The sequence below is a fragment of the Pseudophryne corroboree genome, chromosome 4 (genome assembly GCF_028390025.1).
Source record: "Pseudophryne corroboree isolate aPseCor3 chromosome 4, aPseCor3.hap2, whole genome shotgun sequence".
NCBI classification, from domain to species: Eukaryota; Metazoa; Chordata; class Amphibia; order Anura; family Myobatrachidae; genus Pseudophryne; species Pseudophryne corroboree.
The window spans coordinates 684,301,045-684,309,941 of record NC_086447.1 but is presented as its reverse complement, the minus strand read 5'-3'; the positions used below and the strand labels follow the sequence as shown (position 1 = coordinate 684,309,941).

The 8,897-nt window shown below is 46.7% G+C and overlaps 1 long non-coding RNA gene across 2 annotated transcripts in view; it reads right to left on the bottom strand.

Moving 5' to 3' along the window:
• Positions 1–465: 465 nt before the first annotated feature.
• LOC134910157 (uncharacterized) overlaps positions 466–8,897 on the bottom strand; it is a 67,504-nt gene continuing 59,072 nt past the window's right edge. For both annotated transcript variants that reach the window (XR_010176134.1, XR_010176135.1), the window contains exons 3-4: positions 3,658–4,394; positions 466–2,363 (exon numbers count right to left, since the gene is read on the bottom strand). This is a non-coding gene — a long non-coding RNA (uncharacterized LOC134910157). The remainder of the gene's footprint in view (positions 2,364–3,657; positions 4,395–8,897) is intronic.

Sequence of the window (8,897 nt, the reverse complement as noted above, 5' to 3'; positions counted from 1 at the left end):
CCGAACAAGCTGCTGGTTTGACAGAGTGCCGGACACCAAATATATATATATATATATATGGGTATTCCTTTCCTTTTAATCTGAAATGTTTTAATTTTGGCAGTGAAAATGTAATTGGACATATATATATCCATGTCGTTATCAGCTTGCAGGGGACTTTGGCTATGCCAATGGTCTGCAGATGCAAAGTCCTGTCAATCTGCTTGCGGCCGCTGCTGTAACCGCTTTCTTCATTAGCAGCGTTGCAGCCACTTGTGCAAAGCGACTGTCGCGCATGCGCAGAAAATATCCGTTGCCCCGCTGTGAAAAACTGACGCTGCTGGCTGCCACTAGAAAGACTAGTGTTCTTAATTTTTTATTAATTTACAAATGTTTAGTACACCTGTTTATGTTCATTTATTGTAGTTTGTAATCATGTAACATAGTTGTCTCTCAAAAAACAAGGTCAAAAAACTGTTGTCTTGTTGAAATCCATTTTTTATTTTTTTTTACAGGTGACGGTTCTCTATTTGAGATCTGCATTGCAAGAAGATATATTTTTCTTTTAACATCCAAATTATCAGTTAGAATCCTTTACGCTTGGGTTACAGATTTTTTGGAAAATACAGCGACTGTTAAAGTGTAATATGTAGAATCCCAAATTTGTGTTTCTTTTTCAATTAATGTCCCAGAAGTTTATATTCCGTTAAGGGACTGTTTTAGATTTCACACTGTTTTGTTTGACATATGTTTCAGCAACTTAAATGTTCATTTGAATAAAAAGGAAAACTTACTCTCATCCTTCGAGTGATGATGCCTGTCACCTGTGAGCTTGGTGCAAAAAAAACCTAAGGAGGGTCTAATAGAACAGTTGTGTTTTTTGAAAAAAACAAAATGCAAATAAAAAATACTTTAAACATGTCCTATGTGACTTGTTGAGAATTATATATTTTACTCTTAAAAATTATTTAGAACTATCCAACATAATTAAATATATTATGATTTTCGAACTGTAATATTAAGGTAAAATGAGCATACCGGGCAAGGTAGATGGAAGATCTACCCTGTCTAGTAGGTTAATTTTCCCTTTCTGTCCATGTATAAAATCATCTCTAAGAAATGATTCTTTAGGTCTAATTTCAGGAATTTTGGTAGTAAACATACCTTTTTACACAAGTCTGATAGCAGGTGTAATTTTTGTATTTTTCAAAACCACACACTTTTATTACCCCTTATTTTTGAAAATAATTTGAAACAAGCTCAAAAGTGACAGACTTTACTGCTTAAATAGTTCTTTCATTTCTTGAACCTTGTGGAAATATTGGATTTTATTTCTGAAAACTCCTGTACTCTGGCAGGCCTGCTGCAGATAGACACTACAGCTCTGTCACTCACACCAATTTTCTTTTATTCAAGATTAATATTTTACAGTTGTTCGAGGCACAGAATTTTGCATCCTTTTGAGTGTGAGGAATTACTTGCAGATAACGAAACAAACCATTCTGCTCTTCTTTGACATTGTCAAATGTCAGGGCGTGACATTGGAACTAAGAACAGATGGGTTATTTGTAAACTCTCCTAGGCTTGATCAAACTGGCCACTGAAATTGTTTGAAAGTATTACCAATTTTACAACATGTGGAAATTTGGTTTGCAAAGGTGTTTTTGTTGCTTATTTTTTATTTTCTAATGTTGTTTTGGCATAATAAATATGTTTCCAATTTTGCATTTATTAAAACTCATATTTGAAAGAACCAGAAGACCAGTGTATATTTTTTATTACTTTTGTTATCATTTACTCATTTTACTGTAGTTTTTTAAAGTCCATATTAGGATTTTTTTTTAATTTTAACTTTTTTTTTAACAACAACAACAACAACAGAAAGTTGCTAAACACGGCCAAGTTTGAAACATGCGAACCAATGAGTAACCTAACTGTCTATTCTGAGCACTGTATTTAACACAAAAATCAGGAATGTATTCATAAAGGCAGAGGTTTCTTGTCCACATTAACTAAAATAACTTTGAATCAATTGGGAACGAACACCAGCACCATGTACGGTACTACCATGATATTCATCAGAGGGATTTGAGGCATTTACCTCAGTGCGCCTAACTTTTCGCTCCCATTCAATGCTATAGGAAATACACATGTTGTGAAGAATGCAGCATACGGTGAAGATTTTACAGACTTTTGCAGCAGAATATAGTAACGTGCCACCTGAATGGGAAATACACCGGAAGCGACTTTTAGGATGCCAAACGCTCGCTCAATTATTCCACGAGTTGCAATATGAGCTCTATTGTATTTTTTTTTTTCATTTCTATGCCTGGGTCTTGGAACAGGAGTCAATAGCTAGGGCCTGCAGCCATATCCAGAATCCCCTACAAGAAGACAAATAGAAATAACTTATTTGTATTAATATTTTAATAAAATGTAAATTTTGTAGTTTATTTTCCGATAATTCATCTACTCCTATAAGTGAATTTTTCAAACGTTTAGATACTTATTTTGGAATTAAGCTAACATTTTTGATGGCATTGTGCAAAATCCAGAGGATCTCAAAGGTCAAAGAGGAATTAAACACCATAGAACATTAGCATCTCAAACTAAAAATTACAGCAGGCCTGCTAGCTGAGGAAATAAATTAAATGCCTTGACCTGGTGAAACAACAGTAAGTATTCAATGGTAACAAAGGATTAAGGCATAGGAGAAAGAGTAGCTTTGTGGGTAGGATAGCAACACATGACAAAATTCCAAATTCATAACTGTTCGCAGTTGAAATTTGGTTAGCTAATGGGCAAAACTGTGCAATGCAGGTGGGGCAGATATGACATGTGCAAAGAGAGTAAGATTTGGTTGGGATGTGTTCTAACTAATTTCTCAAAGTCAAAAAACAGATTTTAATTACCTATCGCTCAATCCTTTTTTCATAGTCCATAGAGGATACTATTTCCATTTAGTACCATGGGGTATAGTCGTGTCCACTAGGAGCCATGGGCACTTTAACAATGTTATAGTGTGGGCTGGCTCCACCCTCATTACACCTCCTAACAGACCAACCTAGAAACAGTGCCCGAGGAGACAGAGAAGAGAAGAGGAAAGCCATGCTAACCAAATATTTTCTATGGTCATTATGGTGGGGGTGGGGGGGGGGGAGAGGAGCCAACCAACACTAAAAAATTCATAAAGTGCCCATGGCTCCTAGGGGATCCGTCTATACCCCATGGAACTTATGTGGACCCCAATATTCTCTCAGACTAAAGAGAAAATAAAGCAGCCTGTATTTACACTGCACAGAAACAATACATCCCATACAAATGTCACTCTCTCTGCAAATGTCACATCTGCAACACTAGCATGTGCAAGTGAACACAGCACTACTAAGCTAAAATACACTCCCCCGTAGGTGGAGATTAGTTGATCGCACCAGCAGCAAAAAGTTGCTGTTTGCGATCAACTCGGAATGACCCCCATTTGTGCACCAAAATCAACGTGTATTTGTGTAGTGATTTCTGAGTACCAGAGATGCCTGCGGTAGCCTTTAGACTCTCTTGAAAATTAGCACCCCATATTATCTTGGCAACCGCTCATCTACCCCCACTACCGTCTTCCCATTTCCCATCTCTGCAACACCCAATGGAAAATATGTATTTTGTAAATTTGCTGAAACTCACCTAGTAACCATCTGTCTGGATAATCTCCGTTTTCAAACTTGTGGTACACATTTGAATGCCTTAAAATGTAGGCGTCATGTGTACTCCCCGGAAAAGCTGCAAAGACGTTTAAAAATGTATAATTGTGGTCACAGATGGCCTGAATGTTCATAGAGTGGAAGTTTTTCCTGTTCCTGCAAACCTCATCTAACTCGTCTGAGGGCGAAATTGGAATGTGGGTACAATCGATGGCCCCAACCACATTAGGGAACTTTGCGATTTCAAAAAAACAACCTTTTTAGGTTTATCCACTCTGAAGTTGTCTTTGGGAAATGAATGTAATCTGAGGTGTGCTTAAGGATGGCATCTAACACCTTCTCAAAAAATCGGCTAAAAGAGGATTGGCTCACACCGCCAACTGATGACACTGTACTTTGAAACGAGCCAGAAGCAAGATAATGTAAAGTTGCCAAAAGTTTTGTGAGACCGCTTATAGCCTTACTTCTCTTAGTGCGTGGTGTGATGTCTTCCTTGGTTTTATTGTATAGCTCAAGTATTGCATCACTGGATAATCTGTACCGTTTTCGGACTTTGGTTTCAGGAATTCGGAACAAATTTTTTCTATGATTAAACAATCTCCTCCTCCTCCTCCTTCGATCAGTGAATCTACACCCTGCATTTGTAGATGAAGTTGCTGCCCCTGTCCTACTCATTACAATTGACAGAACTATCCTCAGGAAATTTAGGCTGAAATCCATCTGCAAAATAATTTTACAAATAATTTGTGAAAATAATATTAATACAATCTGCTGCAGGGTACACTGGGGTTCCACAGGGAAAAACATCAGGGGTGTAGAGATGGATCTTGATCCAAAGCACCAACTGGCTAAAGTTTTGCCTTTTCCCATGGTTGCATTGCACCGCCTCCTCTATATCCACAGGCACTGGAGCTCAAGAAGTTGGTGCCTGCAGTGCAGGCAACTAACAGGTTGGGCTGAAATAAGCAGCCCTAAACAGAGCTTTTGTAAAAAAAATAACAGGCATGTTAGTTTACTTTGTTAGATCCATATAGTCATATATATTTAAATGTGATTACTAGTCCAGTGCATTGTATTGTTTATATGTAAAATATCTGGATCGATAACACTTAGGTCAACAGGGTCAGTAGGTCGACTGTCATTAGGTCAAGGTAGACAGGTCAAAATTTCATGAGGTTTTAACAATTTTTATTTTTAACGGTTCTTACTTTACGATCCACGTGGACTACGATTGGGAAAAGTAACCTGAGCCAAGTGCAGCAGTAGCGGAGCATGGCACCTTACCCGAAGCATAGGGAGTGGACACGCGGTGCACTAATTGGGGTTCGCCATCACTTGATGAAGAAAATGACACCCAAAAAAATCTAACCTTTTGACCTGTCGACATTGTACAAGTTGACCTAGTGACCATGTCGGCCTAAAGCATGTTGACCTATAGTGGTCTCCCTAATGACTGTCGACCTAAGTTGTTTCGAACCAACGACCCGTAGCCAAAAAAACTGTGTGTGTGTTTCTGTCTGTCTGTTATCTGTCTAGCTGCTCAGTACCTTTCCATTCTTGCCGCACACATTTTGTAATCACTATAGTCTATACCAGGCATGTCCAAACTGCGGACCTCCAGCTGTTGAGAAACGACACATCCCAGCATGCCCTGACACAGTTTTAGCATTCTCTCACAGCAAAACTGTCAGGGCATGCTGGGATATGTAGTTTCACAACAGCTGGAGGGCCGCAGTTTGGACATGCCTGATCTATACCCTAGTGAGGCCAGGTGCGTCAGGGTTCATTTAATATATATATATATATATATATATATATATATACATATATATACACACACACACTGAATATACTGTTTAGTATATTTCATTGTGTCAATTCTTTAGAAGTATTTTTGTGCACTGACACATTGTTCAGAGGATTATTTGCTTATATCATATTGGTCAGGTTATAAGCTCTGGGCTACATTCCAATATGTTATTCCCTGTGGAACCCAGTGTACCACACATATTTAACTATGTTAAGTCTACCATAAATTGCATCCCTCCTCGATGTGTGCCCCCTGCTGTGCCTCCTGCCTCCATCCAGGATGTGTGCCCTCTGCTGTACCTCCTGCCTCTATCCAGGATGTGTGCCCTCTGCTGTGCCTCCTGCCTCCCTCCAGAATGTGTGCCCACTGCTGTGCCTCCTGCCTCCATCCAGGATGTTTGCCCCCTGCTGTCCCTCCTGCCTGCCTCCAGGATGTATGCCCCCTGCCTCCATCTAGCATGTCTGTCACCTGCTGTGCCTCCATCCAGGATGTGTGCCCTCTGCTGTGCCTCCTGCCTCCATCCAGGATGTGTGCCCTCTGCTGTGCCTCCTGCCTCCCTCCAGGATGTGTGCCCACTGCTGTGCCTCCTGCCGCCATCCAGGATGTCTGCCCCCTGCTGTCCCTCCTGCCTGCCTCCAGGATGTATGCCCCCTGCTGTGCCTCCTGCCTCCCTCTAGCATGTCTGTCACCTGCTGTGCCTCCTGCCTCCCTCCAGGATGTGTGCCCCCTGCTGTGCCTCCTGCCTCCATCCAGGATGTCTGCCCCCTGTTGTGCCTCCTGCCTCCATCCAGGATGTCTGCCCCCTGCTGTCCCTCCTGCCTCCATCAAGAATGTGTGCCCCCTGCTGTGCCTCCTGCCTCCCTCTAGCATGTCTGTCACCTGTTGTGCCTCCTGCCTCCCTCTAGCATGTCTGTCACCTGCTGTGCCTCCTGCCTCCCTCCAGGATGTGTGCCACCTGCTATGCCTCCTGCCTCCATCCAGTATGTCTGTCACCTGCTGTGCATCCTGCCTCCCTCCAGTATGTGTGCCCCCTGCCGTACCTCCTGCTTCCATCCAGGATGTCTGTCCCCTGCTGTGCCTCCTGCCTCCCTCAAGGATGTGTTCCCCCTGCTATGCCTCCTGCCTCCATCAAGGATGTCTGCCCCCTGCTGTCCCTCCTGCCTCCATCCAGGATGTCTGCTCCCTGCTGTCCCTCCTGCCTCCCTCCAGAATGTGTGCCCCCTGCTGTGCCTCCTGCCTCCCTCTAGGATGTCTGTCACCTGCTGTGCCTCCTGCCTCCCTCCAGTATGTGTGCCCCCTGCCTCCATCCAGTATGTCTGTCACCTGTTGTGCCTCCTGCCTCCCTCCAGGATGTGTGCCCCCTGCCTCCCTCTAGCATGTCTGTCACCTGGGTTGCCTCCTGCCTCCCTCCAGGATGTGTGCCCCCTGCTGTGCCTCCTGCCTCCCTCCTCGATGTGTGCCCCTGCTGTGCCTCCTGCCTCCATCCAGGATGTGTGCCCTCTGCTGTGCCTCCTGCCTCCATCCAGTATGTATGTCACCTGTTGTGCCTCCTGCCTCCCTCCAGGATGTGTTCCCCCTGCTGTGCCTCCTGCCTCCAACCAGGATGTCTGTCACCTGCTGTGCCTCCTGCCTCCATCCAGTATGTGTGCCCCCTCATGGATGTGTTCCCCCTGCTATGCCTCCTGCCTCCATCAAGGATGTCTGCCCCCTGCTGTCCCTCCTGCCTCCATCCAGAATGTGTGCCCCCTGCTGTGCCTCCTGCCTCCCTCTAGGATGTCTGTCACCTGCTGTGCCTCCTGCCTCCCTCCAGTATGTGTGCCCCCTGCTGTGCCTCCTGCCTCCATCCAGTATGTCTGTCCCCTGTTGTGCCTCCTGCCTCCCTCCAGGATGTGTGCCCCCCTGCTGTGCCTCCTGCCTCCCTCTAGCATGTCTGTCACCTGTTGTGCCTCCTGCCTCCCTCCAGGATGTGTGCCTCCTGCCTCCCTCCTCGATGTGTGGCCCCTACTGTGCCTCCTGCCTCCATCCCTGATGTGTGCCCTCTGCTGTGCCTCCTGCCTCCATCCAGTATGTCTGTCACCTGTTGTGCCTCCTGCCTCCCTCCAGGATGTGTTCCCCCTGCTGTGCCTCCTGCCTCCATCCAGGATGTCTGTCACCTGCTGTTCCTTCCTGCCTCCCTCCAGTATGTGTGCCCCCTGCTGTACCTCCTGCCTCCATCCAGGATGTCTGCCCCCTGCTGTGCCTCCTGCCTCCCTCAAGGATGTGTTCCCCCTGCTATGCCTCCTGTCTCCATCAAGGATGTCTGCCCCCTGCCTCCATCCAGGATGTCTGCCCCCTGCTGTCACTCCTGCCTCTCCAGAATGTGTGACCCCTGCCTCCCTCTAGGATGTCTGTCACCTGCTGTGCCTCCTGCCTCCCTCCAGTATGTGTGCCCCCTAGTGTGCCTCCTGCCCCCCTCCAGAATGTGTTCCCCCTGCTGTGCCTCCTGCCTCCCTCTAGGATGTGTTCCCCCTGCTATGCCTCCTGTCTCCATCAAGGATGTCTGCCCCCTGCCTCCATCCAGGATGTCTGCCCCCTGCTGTGCCTCCTGCCTCCCTCAAGGATGTGTTCCCCCTGCTATGCCTCCTGTCTCCATCAAGGATGTCTGCCCCCTGCCTCCATCCAGGATGTCTGCCCCCTGCTGTCACTCCTGCCTCTCCAGAATGTGTGACCCCTGCCTCCCTCTAGGATGTCTGTCACCTGCTGTGCCTCCTGCCTCCCTCCAGTATGTGTGCCCCCTAGTGTGCCTCCTGCCCCCCTCCAGAATGTGTTCCCCCTGCTGTGCCTCCTGCCTCCCTCTAGGATGTCTGTCACCTGCTGTGCCTCCTGCCTCCCTCCAGTATGTGTGCCCCCTGCTGTATCTCCTGCCTCCATCCAGTATGTCTGTCACCTGTTGTGCCTCCTGCCTCCCTCCAGGATGTGTGCCCCCCGCTGTGCCTCCTGCCTCCCTCTAGCATGTCTGTCACCTGTTGTGCCTCCTGCCTCCCTCCAGGATGTGTGCCCCTGCTGTGCCTCCTGCCTCCCTCCTCGATGTGTGCCCCTGCCTCCATCCAGGATGTGTGCCCTCTGCTGTGCCTCCTGTCTCCATCCAGTATGTCTGTCACCTGCTGTGCCTCCTGCCTCCCTCCAGTATGTGTGCCCCATGCTGTACCTCCTGCCTCCATCCAGGATGTCTGCCCCCTGCTGTGCCTCCTGCCTCCCTCAAGGATGTGTTCCCCCTGCTATGCCTCCTGTCTCCATCAAGGATGTCTGCCCCCTGCTGTCCCTCCTGCCTCCATCCAGGATGTCTGCCCCCTGCTGTCACTCCTGCCTCTCCAGAATGTGTGACCCCTGCCTCCCTCTAGGATGTCTGTCACCTGCTGTGCCTCCTGCCTCCC